General features: G+C 36.5%; 1 long non-coding RNA gene across 1 annotated transcript in view; it reads left to right on the forward strand.

Annotated features, from left to right (window-relative positions):
* Positions 1–8,723, forward strand: part of LOC148127331 (uncharacterized) — a 43,268-nt gene extending 34,545 nt beyond the window's left edge. The window contains exons 2-4 of the long non-coding RNA XR_015741499.1: positions 5,282–5,427; positions 7,430–7,487; positions 8,656–8,723. This is a non-coding gene — a long non-coding RNA (uncharacterized LOC148127331). The remainder of the gene's footprint in view (positions 1–5,281; positions 5,428–7,429; positions 7,488–8,655) is intronic.
* The last annotated feature ends 9,216 nt before the right edge of the window (positions 8,724–17,939 follow it).

The following is a 17,939-nucleotide window of genomic DNA, read 5'->3' on the forward strand; positions in this document are numbered from 1 at the left end:
AGCAAACAAATAAATAAAGGTTAACCATCAATTACAGTATTACATCTTGATTTATTTTAAATCTCCCTTGAAAATACCCTATTCTATAGAATTTCAATTATTTCAGTAAGGCCCATGCTATTGTTATATTGTATTTATTAAAATGATCCTTACTAATTTATGAAAAACTTTGAATTTTATCATGCATGGGATGTATCAAATATTTTTTAATGTTGGATGAAAGTCATGGATTCATATTGCCATTTTTTTTTTCAATTTAATGAAAAGTCAGTCTAATGATTTTGTGTGGTTATGATCTAATGAGTTATTTAAAAACTAAGCTATTTTCTTCCTGTAAGTATTGTATTATACATAGTATATAATTTCTTTTTTAAAAAAATAATCTTCGTTCTTTTGTGCCTGTCTCTTTTCTCCTACATGTAAGCATTCTCTGAAAGGGGGCCCTATAATTGTACTTTTATAAGAAGACAGAGGTATCTTTTTATTGGTGGCCTTTAGAGCATCCTGACAATGACTAAAATAAAGATCAAGGTTTGCCTGCCACTACTTCTTTTAATTGTGCCTACCTTTTAATAGTTCTAAATCAGGTCTATTGAGCAAGATGTGCCAGTCAAACTACATTTTAGACTTGAGGCACAAAATGAGATGAAAGAACAGAGCCTGAGAACATTTGAGAAACAGAGAAAAGCTCTGTTTTCTCTGCAGACTCCCTCTTGTTGGATCATACAGAAACCATTGATTATATTTCAAAGTCCTTCCACCCCCTTCTCTCTACCCATATCAATGCCTATGACTTCATCTGTCTGGAGCTGTCTAAATTTCAAATGGATTCTTGAAATACAGGAGGAAAGGTATTTTTCAGAAAAATAAGTTATATCACTAAAGGTGAACACCTCTCTCTTCCTTAAATTACAAACCTGCGCACCTTTCCTCAAAAGAGAATTCTTGTTCTGTAGATTGGGGACACACCTACAATGGTGAATAACTAACAGTTGCTATCCAGTAGACTTATTTTAAATCTGATTATAATTGAAGTTGAAATGAAAGAATTCCTTAACACACACATAATGTTGGCTTTGGCATGATGTGCACAGGGTACGATTTTGTACCCTGATGTTTGCTGCAGATGCTACTGGATCTAAGCCAGTTAAGCACAAAGAGCCTATATTTATTTATTGATTTTATTTATTTGATTTGTTAATCGCTTACAAGATAATAGGAATAAGTATAAACATGAGTACAAATATAGGAAATAGGTACAAATAAATGAGGACAATAGGGCAGGGACGGTAGGCATGATTGTGTACTTATGCATGCCCCTTACAGACCTCTTAGGAATGGGGTAAGGTCAATAAACACCATTGCAAAAACCAATCCCAACCACAAAAAACTTCACTCAAGACCAGACTTATCCATACTGCAAAGAATCCGCTCCTGTGAACTCTGTGAAGAACTCAAAAACTGTCTAGACAATGGAGAAAAGGACCTATACATTGACTACTGAGCTGATTGCATCAAAAGAAAGTCACATAACCCACAACTCCGCATCCTACCCCACCCCATCCAATCCAACATCATTCAAAACTAGGCACGCATGCCCCTAACTACCTCTATTCCAACCACAACTGGCCTTAAATGTAAGCTACTCAATGCAAGAAGCCTTGTAAATAAAATACCTGAATTTCTCCTCTTACTAAATACAGCTAAATTCGACATTATCTTTGTCTGTGAAACATGGCTCAACACATCTCTCCCTGACTCCATTACCACAGAAATAGACTATCATGTTTACTGATCAGATCGTGACATCCATAGAGGACGTGGTGTTGCTATCATCTATAAAAAGTCCCTACATCTAAAAAACATCCAAGTTACTCCAGGAGCTTGCTATTCCTGAGACCATCGCCTGTGAACTGTCCTTAAATATCACATTTTGGTTCTTACTATGTTACAGAGCCCCTGATTATGACATTGAACGTGCAAACAAACTAAATACACTACTAACATGGGCAGCATCCTGCCCACACGCTTTTATCTTTCTTGGTGACTTCAATCTACCTCATATTTACTGGACCCTTAACGAATGTACAACTGAGCCCACACATGCAACCTTCTACAATGCAGTAACAAATCTGGGACTAGAACAACTAGTAACCAACAACACTAGACTTAACAACTGCCTCGATCTCATCTTCTGCAATAGTTTGAATTCAATTTATGGAATACAAATTAAAGAACCCTTTTCCAACAGTGATCACAACATGATTGACTTTTGTCTCAACATATGTACACACAAAAATCATCACAACAACAGAATCCCCAATTATAACTTAAAAAAAGGCAACTATGATCTTATAAACAACGATCTCTCATCAATTTTTATTCACTGGATGCAATACTGCAGAAGACCATTGCAACATACTTTTACTTGAAGTCAAAAGAGTCATCAAACTATATGTACCAATAACAACTCCCCAAATCAGAAAAAAACAAATTACCCATAACAATAAGGAAACTTCAATCCAAAAAGAAATCACTTTGGCGGAAAAACAAATCTGGTCACGTTGCCAACTTCAAAAGCCGATACAAAAATTTATGCCACCAGATTAGAACTGAATGCACCAATTATCACATTAAACAACAGGAAAACCTTCTATGCACCAATTCCACCTGCGCTTTCTACAATTTTATAAACAACAAACTAAAAGACTCAAGGTCCATCCCACCCCTGAAAGGACCTAATGGTAAAGTCTGCAATGATGACAACATTAAAGCCAACCTCTTTAACACATTCTTTGGCTCAGTATTTGTAAACAGCAATGGATCATGCCCAGTATTTTCTAGTCGAACCACAATTACAATGATCTAATACATATCGATTTTACAGAAGACATTGTTGAAAAAGCACTGCACAATCTAAAACCATCTCTATCTATTGGACCGGATGGAATATGTGCCTACTTAAAAAAGCTATTTACTGCCATAGCCGAACCTCTAAGCATAATCTTTGAAAAATCTTTCAGGTCCAGCTCCTTGCCAAAACTACGGTCACAAGCCACGGTCATCCCCATCTTCAAAAAGGGAGAGCCCAGCCTAGTTAAAAATTACAGACCAATCTCTTTATGCTGCATCACCTGTAAAGTCATGGAATCAATTATTAACCAATCCATCATCCTCCAATTAGAGACAAACAACCTACTCTATAATAAACAATTTGGTTTCAGGGAAAAACTATCCTGTAATCTGCAACTCTTACACTGCAAAAACATATGGACAACAAAACTCGATCAGGGCAAAGAAATATATGCAATCTACATAGACTTCTGTAAAGCCTTTGATTCGGTGGTACATGGCAAACTACTCCTAAAACTAAAATCTTAGGGTATCTCTAGACACCTGCATAACTGGATAGAAGCATGTGTTCTCTTCGCTGATGATGTAAAGCTATTCAACACCACAGACAATACTACTACCCTTCAAAAAGACCTTGACTATGTATCAGAATGGTCAAACAAATAGCAACTTCAAATCTCAACAAATAAATGCTCTGTCCTCCAAAAAAAAATCAGAAAATAAAATACAGGCTGAATAGTCAAGACCTTGTTGATGATCCAAACTGTGTCAAGGATCTTGGAGTACTCATCTCAAATGACCTAAGTACTAGAGCCCACTGTAACTACATAGCAAAAAAGGCGTTAAGAGTTGTTAACCTAATCTTACGTAGCTTTTTCTCTGGTAATATTGCATTAATAACTAGAGCATACAAAACATTTGCTAGACCAATACTCGAATACAGCTCATCAATCTCGAACCCACATTATGTATCTGATATTAACACAGTTGAGAAAGTCCAGAAATATTTCACAGGAAGAGTTCTCCACTCCTCTACTCATTGTAGAATACCTTATGCCACCAGACTTGAAATTCTAGACCTAGAAAACCTTGAATTACGCCGTCTTCGGTCTGATCTAAGTATGGTATATAAAATCATACATTGCAATGTCCTACCTGTCAATGAATACTTCAGCTTCAACCATAACAACACAAGAGCACACAATAGATAGAAACTCAAGGTTAATCGTACCAAACTTGATTGCAGGAAATACGACTTAAGCAACACAGTGGTCAATATCTGGAATGCTCTACCTGACTCTGTGGTTTCTTCCCCAAACCCCAAAAACTTTAACCTTAGACTGTCTACTATTGACCTCACCCCTTTCCTAAGAGGTCTGTAGGGGCCATGCATAAGCACACCAACATGCCTACTGTCCCTGTCCTATTGTTTCTTTTCTTTTCTTTTTATTTTTCTTGTATGTATCCATGTATTCATAACTATGTTTTTACTTATATCTATTATCTTGTAAGCAATTGAGAAAAATAAATAAATAAAATAAATAAATAGTGGATAGTTTAAGGTTAAAGGAGTGGGGATTAGAGGATGTAATAACAGAGTCAGGTAGTACATTCAAGGCATTGACCACTCTGTTGCTGAAGTCATACTTTCTGCAGTCAAGTTTGGAGCAGTTTACATTGAGTTTGTATCTGTTGTGTGCTCTTGTATTGTTGCAGTTGAAGCTGAAGTAGTCATTGACTGGTAGGACATTGTCGCAGATAATTCTGTATACTACGCTTAAGTCCAACTGTAGGCAGTGTAGTTCTAGGTTGTCCAAGCCCACAATTTCAAGCCAGGTGATGTAGGATATTCTGTTGTGAGCAGAGGAGTGTAGTATTCTTCTCATGAAATACTTCTGGACTCGCTGAATTGTATTGATGTCCGTTATACAGTGCAGATTCCAGACAGATGAGTTGTATTCAAGTATTGGTCTAGCAAAGGTTTGTATGCCCTAGTTAGCAATTCAATATTACCAGAGGAGAAGCTTTGTAAGATTAGATTTACAACTCTTAATGCCTTTTGGGCAATGCTGTTACAGTGAGCTCTGGCACTTAGGTATTTGATATGAGTACTCCAAGGTTCTTGACAGAGTAAGGGTCATCAACGAGGTCATATCCACCTAGCTTGTATTTGGTGTACTGTTTTTTTATACCAATGTGTAAGTTAGATCCAGTCTTTCTCATATAATATTAAAATTATGATTAACATAATAATGCAGATTGGAGTCATTAGGCATTGTGAAATATCTTCGAAATAGAAGAAGCAAATCGAATCATTTGTTGTTTAGAAGGATTGTATCCCCTATGAATATGAGTGCTTCAGCTGCAGAGCTTTGTTGGTTTTGTAATATAATGTATATCTAAATACGTTTCTGGTTCATGTTCACAGCTGGTTTTGATCAGTCACCTATGAAAAGGAAGTTTCAATTAGTGCTGATCCCAACCTTTTCTCAAGATAGAGTTTTATGGCTGCTCCACCGACAGACCTCTTTGTTCAAATATCACTTAGGAGACTGAAACAAAACAGCCAGAACGGTGAGTCATTTCTGTAAGAATTCTGCTTTGTTGCAGAGGCCAGGCTCTGCCAAAACCATAAGAATTAGCTAGCCAAATTGAATTAGTGGTTGAAATACATTAATTTATACTAGATAAATGTTATTGTGGCCCTGTGGGCAAGTACTTAGGTCATAGGCTTTATGAACTATTTGCAACAAGAGGGCTTAACGGCTGTAAATCAGCCTTGGCACACACCTTTGGAAAATATTTACAGCTTCTTGCTATCCTCTCATTGCAGGCCATCCACATTTTGCAAATGCTTTGCAATATTTAACACACACATGCACACACAGCAGATTAATAGTTTGTGTAGACCCAGACAAAGTCTAGTTGAGACATGGCTATCTATTATGCTTGTGGCCCTTTCCACAGGCAGCTGTGTATTTATCATTCCAGACAGTTTTCTGTGGGTACAGAGTTCTGGCTCAGCCCCAAGATTCAAAGTAATGCAGCTGTGCAGCAAATGGAAGCCCTGTTGTTTCAAACATACACATACAACCAAGCCCTGACAAGGCTGTTTCTCTTCTGGGTTGGAATTAAATCCACTTAAGGCTGGACTATTTCTAGAGGCAGGAGAAGAGAAATAAGTGGTTTCAGGCTGCAAATTGTGGCAGCAGGAGAGAGATGCCAAGAGAGAATTATGCACAAATGATAGTGTTTAAACTTGTTTTTATGTCTTTCAGGATGCTATTGCCAAAAACCTGACAGGGCCTCATTGTCAGGGTTTTTCATTGTGAGGCCACTGACTGAACACACTGATTCACTCCATAAATTAAGAAATAGTTACACAGTTCTTAGGCACAAACAGGTGCCAACACATTTTCAGGATCTAGACATCATGCCAAGAATGATGAAAACTGGCTACAAACAAGGATTAAATATCTGCATCTGGGACTTATGCATAGGATTCACAACTAGGGAGCTCTAGATAGCTCTTTTGTATTGTGGATTTTGTATCCTGTTTTTGATAGCAATTTCAAGCTGCTGGCTGCTGCAAAATCCATTTGGCTGAGATACAGTCCTGACACAGGCATATGGCAGCTTCAGGCAAAACTCATCTGAGTTTACCTTTGCTGATTCCCCTCCTCATGTTGGATGGCTTACAGTTCACCGTATTGAATGTCTGAAGGAAAAAGTGAATTTCATTAAATACCTCAAAACCTCAAAGTTCTATAGGAAATATGTATTCAAGGTCCTGAGCTTATTTAGGGCCCTTTGTTTCTTCAGAACTCTTTATAGTTTTCCTTACCATCCCTTCACTCCATTTTTGCTATATCCTAGTTTTAGGATACCATCAGATACTTTAAAAAGGTAGTTTTCCATTTGCCATTGCTAACAAATAAACTTTTGGGTAGAGAAGGTCTCCTGAAAGAGGGTGCGCCATGCAATATTTTTCAGAGCGGCCATCATTCATGAAAGCAGTTAAAGAGAATGTAATGATGGTGTGCCATCGCATACTGGTGATCAATGTCTGAATCATTAAATCTATGCAGTGTCTTATTTAATCTCTTTATTTGGACTCCTAAAACCACCCAGGATCACCCAAAATTGGCAATAATCCTGAATTATACTCAGCATGGTTACCTGTTGTATTAGAATGTATGTAAAGCTAATAACAAAAGACTAAAAAGGGTAGAACGAAATGTTCTATATTAACATTTAACCCTATATTGTCTTAGAATACTACCAAATGAGTCATGGTCACTTGCCACATTTATCTGGGCTTGTGATATTCTGGTGTCATAAAAACATAAACCTGCAATCTCACTGTTCAGACAACATTTGGTCACATCCTATCATGGCATTTTAATAGTCCAGAATCAATTTATTGTTTATGGTTATCTTAGTCTAAAGTCATTTGGTTCACATATTAAGATGCAGATGAAGGTCCTGTCAGGGATGAGATTATGAAAAGCTGAAAAATTGCAACAAAATACACAGAATTATGAGTCTAAAACTAATTTATGGTTTGTTGCTTTAGTGTGAAAGGTTGTGACAATAACCTGTTGAAGAGCAGGAAAGCCATAGTCAACATTCAGGTAAGGGAAATATCAGTAGAAATATCAGTAGAAATGGAATTGAAAAAACCATGTCAAGCTTGACCTTCCCTAGTTCTTGTTCAGAGTTTTGCAGCATTAATTCAGCACCAGAGGAATAAACACAGATGGCTGATACTTCATTTAACATCTTTATAAACATATTAAGTAAATTTTACAATACCAGTTGTAGATTTCTCCAACATGGAGCAAACTCAAACAGAAGCAGGCAGACAAGCAAGTTTCTCTTTCACTTTAGTTCAGCAGGCAAGCAGAGGAGAAAAGCAGTTTCATTTCAATAGACAGACTCAGAGCTTAACATAGCTTCAGAGCTGCAGAGCTTAATATAGAGCCATGCCTAGGCTACTTCTAGTTTCAGTGTCCAAACAGTCCTCATTGGCTGACTTAGTTGCTATGCCTATTCATTGGCTGACCTTGTTACCATACTCTATTCCAGTTCATGAATATATTCTGACAGTTCTCATCATGATAAAGGCTGGGGGTGAGGAGACATAATCAAAGTTGCAAGATTCTGTTACTGTAATACTATAGTTAATATTCATGAGTTTGGTGTTCAAGTCTGATACAGTCAAGTCTGTATAGGGCTGACACATAGGCAGCAGTAGTAGGATTCAAATTTGTTTATTACCAGTTCTGTGTGCGTGGCTTGGTGGAAGGGGAAGGATACTGTAAAATCTCCAGTCAGAGGTAGTATTTGCCGGTTCTCCAAACTAGTCAAAATTTCCACTATTGGTTCAGAACCTGCTGAATACCACCTCTGTTAGGCAGCTATTGGTTTTAGTGAAGACAACTCAATAATGAAAGATCCTCAGGATGTTTGGTACCTGCAGAGTATTCTGGGACTCCCAATGTCCAGATTGTTCCAAGGCTCTGCTAATCACTTAGATTTGGGATCTAAATTGCTGTTGTGGAAATTAATTATATGCATACTATACTTTTGCAATCTTTTGAGCCTGGAGGAACTCTTGAAATATTTTTCATGTTTTAGGGAACCCCCTAAACATTCAGGGTCAAATACAGGTCAGATATCACAAAATAATACTATTTTCATGTACAGTCCTGTATACATACATAAACAGTGTTCTTAAACTAAAAAGAAAGACAAAGCTTTTTCCTTTCCCCTGCCTTCTTTGTCTCCCTGTCTTTACAGGTGATTCCTGCTGTCCCTGGTGCTGGACCAGACCAGCTCTGGATCTCCTGCAGGGAACCTCTCAAGGCTGCTGCATCCATCATGATGCATTTTCACATTATTCTGATGCTGGAAACAAAGAAAGAAATCCTTAACTACAGGGAAGGAGGGAGGAGAGGGAGAGAGAGAGATAATTTTCTTTTTTTCTTTTTGTAAAAAATAGAAAAATTCTGGTAACAGATGTAGTAAGATTTTTGAGCATCAAAACATTTGACTTATTTTAGAATGAAGTGAATATCCACTTTGATATATATATTTTTAAAATGTTCAAAATGTATATTGAAATGTATATTTTAATTCCAGAGTTTTAAACAAAAATCATATTACAACAGCCATACAACTGAAAAGTCTGGGGAATAGCTAAGTTAATTGGTACCCACTAAGTATGCCAGGACTAGAACTAAAACTTCTACTTTTCTAGAAGATGCTCCTTACTAGTTCACTTATTTAGCTAATTTTTTCAGTTAAGCTGTGGTGACAGTTGGTAAAGCTTAGAATCTTCCTTCAACTATATTAAGAAGTCGTAGTCATGTTGTTTCATCACACAAAATACAATACAAATCTATAATTAGATAAAATACTTATTAAGCTCACCCAAAATGATTCAAAACAGCATGAAAACTTTTGAATTCTCCAAAATTCTTCATCCGACAAGGAGAAGACAATGTGAATCAAAACGATCTTTAAAAATTGACTGGATATTTCAGGCATGAGCTTTGCAGTGCAGATTTGGTCTCAAGAGAGCTTTTATAGACTGAAAGCATTTGCTAGTAGTAGGTGTAATTGGTGTCAGGTTTCATTTAGCATTAAAGAAAAATAAATTTGGCAACAGAAAAGTGATTAGTTCCCAATTCTTTTCTCACCATTAGGAAAGTACATAGCCATTTGTTTCTGGTGGAGAAAAGAAACAGTGAAGTACTCTCCTGACAAATTTAGCTTTTTCTATTAGTACAAATGTTCCACCCGTATTGAAGCATTGGAAAAGACAGCTAAGTCTTTCTTAAGGATAGCACAATCACAGGTGATATCCCCTGTGAAGATGTCCTTAGTGCTAATTTCCTGATTTTAGCACTGTCTCATTGACTGTTTGCCAATAAACATTGGAAATCGAGGATTATGATTACCATGAGTATAGTTTTAGGGTGGGTTTTTTATGTGAGGATGAGTTTATGAGTTTATATTTAACTGTGTGTAGGGGTCTGGGCATTCTAGGATATGAGCAAAGGTGGGGAATCTGCAGATCACACGAAGATTTGAGACTTATTTTTTTCATTTCTTGAAACTTCTCAAGATCATCCTACCATTATGGCAATCTTAGATCAAGTAGTAGTTTGTAAGATATTTTTAACAAATTAAAAAGTGTTCTGCTGACTGAATCAATTGTAGTATTTTGTCTCATCCCACTTCAAGCACTCCTCATCTAAACACAATTAAATCTGGAAATTTGGGGCTGCCCCTTTGATGATATCATGCCACTTGAATTTACTTTTAAAAAATGGAATCCTAAATCTTATAAAAATTGGCTTGAGTCACCTCTGCATTTTCCACTACTAAACAATAACAGCTTTTTATGAAACAAAACCATGATGTTCAAGTGGATATCCAGTATTTTTATTCTCACAATTCAATTGTCAATTTAAGGACATCCCAAGTCCCATGGGCCTTTCTTTCCATACTGCTACAAGTATATAGATTCTCCTCCAAACATGAATTCACAATTTACCAGCAGAGTGGCACAGACTTTATCAGGCACAGAATATCTTTTCTTCATCCATCAGCTGGGTGCCTAGAATTCAGCTTTATCAAGAGACAATGGTCTGATGACCACAGAGATTACAGGGGTACAAAGGAAAAGTCATGAGTTTCAGCTTTTTATAATTAGAGTGGTTCTTTTCTTATGCCTTTTTATTGCAGAAAATGTCCATTTTACTGAATTGCTGCAGACTTGAAAGAAATAACAGAATAAGAGAAGCATATATGCCCTACTTTTAAAATTATTTTTAAAACATGGTGCATTTTTACTGAATGTTATAGGAATTGAAGGTTGATAAGACTTGCTAGATTTTGGTTGACTTGCATCATTACAGTGGTTGAAAACAAACACATATTTATGGCGGCTTTGGGGCAATTTTGATGGGTTGATTTTATATGATATCTGGATCTGATTTTTTTCCTCACACCCTATACTTTGGTTGGATGGAGGCAAGAACATTCACATTAAAATTCAAACGTAGCAGCTGGAAAAGAAAAGAGGTTTGCACAAAAGCTTGGCAAGGAACACTTCTCCAATCAAATATATCTCCCTCCAACACAAAGTACCCTGAGAGATCCTAACTGGAATCTCATTCCCCTGAAGGCACCTTCATTACTATAAGTGATGGGCTGCTGCTGGCATAACATGTTCCATTCTGTAGCCCGCACTTGGGGAAACAATAAGATTTTGAAAAGCCAGCAAAAGTGTTTAGAAAAAAAGCAAAACACATCATTTTATGTTGTTAAATATCAGATATAAATATTAAAGCCCTTAAGGAGCCACTGCTGAAGCTATATTTGACAAGCTACATTTGACAAGCTACTTTGTGCAAAGACTTTTTCTCTGTCTTTCCCCACAAGACAGCTATTGTCAAGGAATTATCAAATTGGAAAAGGCTCTTTATGCCAAGCGAGTCCAGTTCTCTGCTCTGTGCAGAAATCTAAATTAAGGTTAGATGACTGTCTTGCCTGTCTCCCTGAACATATCCAGTAGCAAGGAGCCCATTGCCTCTCTAGATAATTGATGCCATTTTCACACTACTTTCATTGGTAGGGTTTTTTTCTTTTGAGACTTTCAACTTTTTGCTCCACTTCTGTCCAATCCGAGGTAAAATTAACCTGAGGGTGTGATACCAAACAGTGTCTCAGAACCTGATGCCCACTAGATATATTGAAATTCTGGGAGAGGAAGTTAAAAACACCTGCATGGTGTTCATCAGCATGGAAAAAGTCTATGTAGATAAAACAAGCTGTTGTTATGAGAGCAATAGAGAGACTAGGCATTCTGAGATAGTTATTTATTTCTTATACTTCATCCTGATTTTCATACATTTCAAGGCAGAATAAAATAAAAATAAAATAATAGCTCCGATCAACTGCATACGTGCTTAACGTGTGAAGAGATGTTTAATTTCTGAATGAGCATACACACTATTATGAAGCCAGGTTTTTTTGCAGTGCCCTGACTCAACAGCAGTGACAAAGTAATTTAGTGCAGGTGAAATGGAAAATAGCAACGATCTTAAGTGTCCATGTAATTGTGCAGCTGCTTGAGAAAGCAATGTACTTGTTATATGAAAGCTGTTATATGAAAGAAAGTGAATTATTGTAGATGCTCTTTTATAAAATAATCACCTCACGAACAGAAGCACTGGAGTGGGTTGTTATGACCTTTAATATATTTTCATCCCAATCATTGTGTCAAGCTTTCTTATTGGCAAGGTCACCAAGGGCAGAAGGGATGTTGAGGAGTTTTTTAATGTGCTTATTTCTATCACAGAATGCCGTGCTATCGTTCCTGTGGGGAAATGTTAGTTTCAGATTCAAAAGGTACTGATAAACTTGATTAAATTCATACAATGTCCATCTGCTTCTTGAAAAACAGTGCAATTTCCATACCTGCAACTCTGTGCAACAACATACTAATTCCCAAAGTGATTCTGAAATCCTCTTAAGCATTATGAAATATCAGCATTACAGACACAATAACAATTTCACCACTACGAACAAATGTTCATATACCAAATAGGATTCCATTCAGCAATTCAGAACATGGTTCACTTCATCTCAGAACATACATACATGACCCCCGACCCCCGCCTCTGCCTCTTTCATCAGCCCTGGATACAATTTAAGGCTGAAATTTAAAATTCAGCTTGGAAATTCAATTCTCTCTTTCTCCTTTATAGCTCCTTATAATTGGAGATAAGAAGCTTTAAGAACAATTCTGTTTCATGTTTGATAGAAATGAATAATTCTTAAAGTATTGTGATTGAAAAACCAAACCCCTTTTACTTTATGCTATTTCTGAGTGAACAAAGGTTCATCAAGTTTTATATAAAGTTCACAGATAAATTGAACAACAGAATTCTTTCATATGGTAATCTTATACCAATAACTCCTCCATTTCTTAATTTTCCATTCCTTTCCAAAATTTGAGGTTTGTTAACTATTGTTATTTGGCTGGAAGGTTCTCAGATAAACAGATATGAACTACTACATGTAAGAATCTCCCATCTGTGTGAGAGAAATAAATGGCCATGTACCAACCAGGTTTTCCCCCTAGCAAACCAAAACCTCAGTGATTGTTTAAAGAATCTTGAGTTGTAGATGCAGGTGAAACTCAAATAATTCGAATATCGTGCAAAAGTTCATTTATTTCAGTAATGCAACTTAAAAGGTGAAACTAATATATGAGATAGACTCATTACATGCAAAGCAAGATAGTTCAAGCCGTGATGTGTCATAATTGAGATGATTATGGCTTACAGCTCATGAAAACCTCAAATCCACAATCTCAGAAAATTAGAATATTGTGAAAAGGTTCAATATTCTAGGCTCAAAGTGTCCCACTCTAATCAGCTAATTAAGCCATAACACTTGCAAATGGTTCCTGAGCCTTTAAATGGTCTCTCAGTCTGGTTCAGTAGGAATCACAATCATGGGAAAGACTGCTGACCTGACAGTTGTGCAGAAAACCATCATTGACACCCTCCATAAGGAGGGAAAGCCTCAAAAGGTAATTGCAAAAGAAGTTGGATGTTCCCAAAGTGCTGTATCAAAGCACATTAATAGAAAGTTATGTGGAAGGGAAAAGTGTGGGAGAAAAAGGTGCACAAGCAGCAGGGATGACTGCAGCCTGGAGAGGATTGTCAGGAAAAGGCCATTCAAAAGTGTTGGGGACTTTCACAAGGAATGGACTGAGGCTGGAGTCAGTGCATCAAGAGCCACCACACATAGACAGACCCTGGACATGGGCTTCAAATGTTGTATTCCTTTTGTCAAGCCGCTCCTGAACAACAAACAACGCCAGAAGCGTCTTACCTGGGCTAAAGAAAAACAGAACTGGTCTGTTGCTCAGTGGTTCAAAGTCCTCTTTTCTGATGAGAACAACTTTTGCATCTCATTTGGAAACCAAGGACCCAGAGTCTGGAGGAAAAATGGAGAGGCACGCACTGCAAGATGTTTGATGTGTGAATTTTCCACAGTCTGTGTTGATTTTGGGAGCCATGTCATCTGCTGGTGTTCGTCCACTGTGCTTCATTAAGTCCAGGGTCAACGCAGCTGTCTACCAGGGGATTTTTGGAGCACTTCATGCTTCCTTCTGCAGATGAGCTTTATGGCGATGCTGATTTCATTTTCCAGAAGGACTTGGCACCTGCCCACACTGCCAAAAGCACCAAAACCTGGTTCAATGACCGTAGGATTACTGTGCTTGATTGGCCAGCAAACTTGCCTGACCTGAACCCCGTAGAGAATCTATGGGGCATTGCCAAGAGAAAGATGAGAAACATGAGAACGAAAAATGCAGAAGAGCTGAAGGCCACTATTGAAGCATCCTGGTCTTCCATAAAACCTCAGCAGTGCCACAGGCTGATAGCTTCCATGCCACTCCACATCGAGGCAGTAATTGCTGCAAAAGGTGCCCAAACCAAGTACTGAGTACATATGCATGCTTATACTTTTCAGAGGTCCAATTCTATGTAGAATCCTTATTTTATTGAATGCATGTAATATTCTAATTTTCTGAGATTGTGGATTTGGGGTTTTCATGAGTTGTAAGCCATAATCATCACAATTATGACAAATCACTGCTTGAACTATCTTGCTTTGCATGTAATGAGTCTATCTTATATATTAGTTTCACCTTTTAAGTTGCATTACTGAAATAAATGAACTTTTGTACAATATTCTAATTTTTTTGCGTTTTACCTGTATATTACAAATAAAATAAATTGAAATACATTTCAGGATGAAAAGTATTGTTTCTTTCTTAAATAAACTATACATGGCATGTTGTCTTTATGCTTCAATATATACTATATAAATCATTTGATATACTGTTTTGTTGACAAAACAAATGATTACTATTACAACAACCAGATTTCAGTTTTCTTATTCAGACGTTATAAAATCAAATATTAAAATGACAAATGGCATATGTGGTGTTATGGATCCAAAGGTTACTTTATCATTTTTTCCCTAACTATTCCAAACTTGTAAACTTTTGTATTTCATTTTCAAGATGTCCTCTTATTATATTAGACATTCATTTGCTGGGAAAGAAGTAAAACTTCTGCTTCATGAGGATATTTTAAATTATTTGCTTTAGTTTCAAAGTTGCTCATACAATATAGGAACATTATAGTTAAAAGGACACATACATAGTGGTTACTACTAGAAAGTATTATCTAGAAGGAAAATGAATGAGGAAATGCATTTTCCATTTGTAATGTATTGGGATTAAACTACCTTGTTAATATTTGTTAATTCCTTCTTCTTCTTTGAAATACTGTTGACAATTAAGCAGAGTTTACTAAACACTTAGGCAAATAAGCTCTGACAGCAGTTCTCTGCTAGCATATTTTAAATGGATTATCTGAGATATTCCCTCTTTCCGAAGGAAAAGCACTGTAACATAGTACAGTGGTGCCTTTCTTATTTTTTAGCTGATAAATGCAGGTGTTAAACCCATTAACATTTCTAATCCAGTTTGAAATATTGTGAAGTTTCAATTTATGAAAGTTAACATAAAACTTGGTGAGGATAACTGCTGTGCTAAAATTAGAACTATATGCAAGATCAAACATATCCTGGCCTTGCATTTAAATCTATAATTATGCATTTTGATGAGTTTTTCATGTCTCTATAAAGTGGCTGTCTAATCAGAATTCAAATTACTTTGTCTCCAGTTGTTTCTGTATTTGTATTCTGCAATACACTCCAAGGTTGGTCCCCTCTTAGTTTGCAACTGCCCCAAATATGATTATTCTTTTTTTTTTAATTTTTACTGAAATTTTTGTTTTCTTTTTCAACCAAGCTTCAAAACTGTTCTTACATATAGAAAGGACACATAACCAGCATGACTTCAAACTTCAAGTGTGGTTACCAATGGGTCTGTGGTTTGACTGCATGGAAGTTTCAACTGACAACAAATTGCTCTAAATAGGATTAGGAATAAAATGCAACTGGACAAATGGCTATTGCATTTGCACAAAACTATGTGGTTTTCACAAATGCTGTGGCACTCAGTTGCTACAGAGCCAGAAAAATTTGATAATCATGCTTTAACTCATGCTTGGTAATACAGACTTAGAATCAGTGAGTGATTCTGAATATCATCAGAAGATATAATGTGGATTTTTTTTTTTAATATGAATTGTACCAAATGAACTATAGTGGGTCTAGATTGTTGCTTAGTCACTAAGTTGAGTCATTAAGTTATGTCCAACTCTTCATGACCCTATGCACTACAGCATGCCAGGCTGCCCTGTTCTTCACGGTCTCGTGCAGTTTGCCCAAATTCATGTTCATTGTGTGAATGTCCAATCTAACCATCTCATCCTCTGCTGTCCCCTTTTCCTTTTGCATTTCATCTTTCCCAATATCAGGGTCTTTTCCAATGACTCCTTGTTAGGTGGCCAAAGTATTTGACTTTCAGCTTCAGTACCTGTGCTTCCAAAGGCTAGTTGTTGATCAATTGTTTTTATTTTCATTATTTTATTTTATAATGCAGGATTGGCTGTCTGTCAAATGATTCGATTCCTTGCAAAGCATTTGTGAATATAGCTACTCCTAGTTTCTAAAAGACAGCTACTTTACAATGCCAAGAGATATTGAATTAATTGGGATATGAAATTCTACAGTCTCAACATAAATGTAGCATTAAAATTAAAATGTAACTCTGTAATTCTGTAAATTGGAGGCGTGTCAGATAAGTGCAAGGATCTGTAAAGGTCAGGTAAGGACAAAAGAGAAATGATGTAAAGTAGGATCAGAATGCCATAGGATAGCCCTAGAATTCAATGACAGACTTTAATTGTCTTAATTTAACTGTTTGGCAGGTTTTTTAGATCTTTTTTTATATTGAAATATTTTGCCTTAGAGTGAATTACTCTTTTTAGGTGATTAATGTTCATGTCTTAACATTCATGTCTTCATAAAGCTTAATCTTCATGTCTTATTTCTAATACTTCTCTTGTTCATCCCCCTATTGAAATCACATGTGTGAGTTGTGTAGCTTCCAAATCATAACCCACAACCCCAAATTCTATCACATTCTGGTGCCTGAGCTCCAAACCCCACTCAGTCACCAAATTAAGCCAATGTGTTTAGATTTAAATTGATTAAATTCTAACTACATTGTAAATAGGGCTGCAACTGGATGATTTCTTAGAAATTCTGGGTAGTATATTCAATCAGATCATATTAAATGGGGTTCCCTTGATACATGAGGAAATAGCTTCAGTTTTCTAATTTTTGCCCTATGGTTGTTTGTACTTAAATGTGATATTAAGGTCAAGGTCTTACATGGTCATCTTGCACACCATAAATTCATTACTCCATTTTAATTCACAAAGCAATGCAGCTGAGAACAAGCTGTTTTATCTTTCATCCTGAGTTGCAAATGGAATCCATCTTCTCTTAATTTTTTTTAAAAGAATGACTCTAGAGAACAGATTATGAAGAAATACAAGGTTATGATACTTGGATATTCAGTATTTGTATTCAAACCCTTCACTTGACTTTCCTCCATTGCTAATGACAAAGTTAATTATTTATTCATTTATGCAATACCATCCAAATGCATGGTGTTTTACAAACTAACAATAAACAGGCCCCAACCCAGAGATATTTACAAACTAACATTTGCCAGAGAATTGGTAACCTACGTAGCTATTTATATTTGTTATCCTGCAGCTATAATTCTAATTGTAATTACTGAGATTTTAAATAGCTGTATGATCCTTGCTTTGTTTACAATTATTATTTCTGAACAGTAATTCAATTCACTTCCCACACCCTTATTCCTGCCTTTGGCAAATGTAGATGCTTAGTCACCTTGTGAGGTCTACCATCCTCAGGATTCTGTTGCATGATGGGAGCTTTGCTTTAAAAAGCTGCCATTGCATGGTTTGCAGGAACCATTCAGCTGAAAGACATGCCATAGAGTTAGTCTCAGTTTTTTCATTAGCACTGTCATCTGCCTGTCA

The sequence above is a fragment of the Pseudonaja textilis genome, chromosome 2 (assembly GCF_049901715.1).
Source record: "Pseudonaja textilis isolate UNSWEBS1 chromosome 2, rPseTex1.2, whole genome shotgun sequence".
NCBI lineage: Eukaryota > Metazoa > Chordata > Lepidosauria > Squamata > Elapidae > Pseudonaja > Pseudonaja textilis.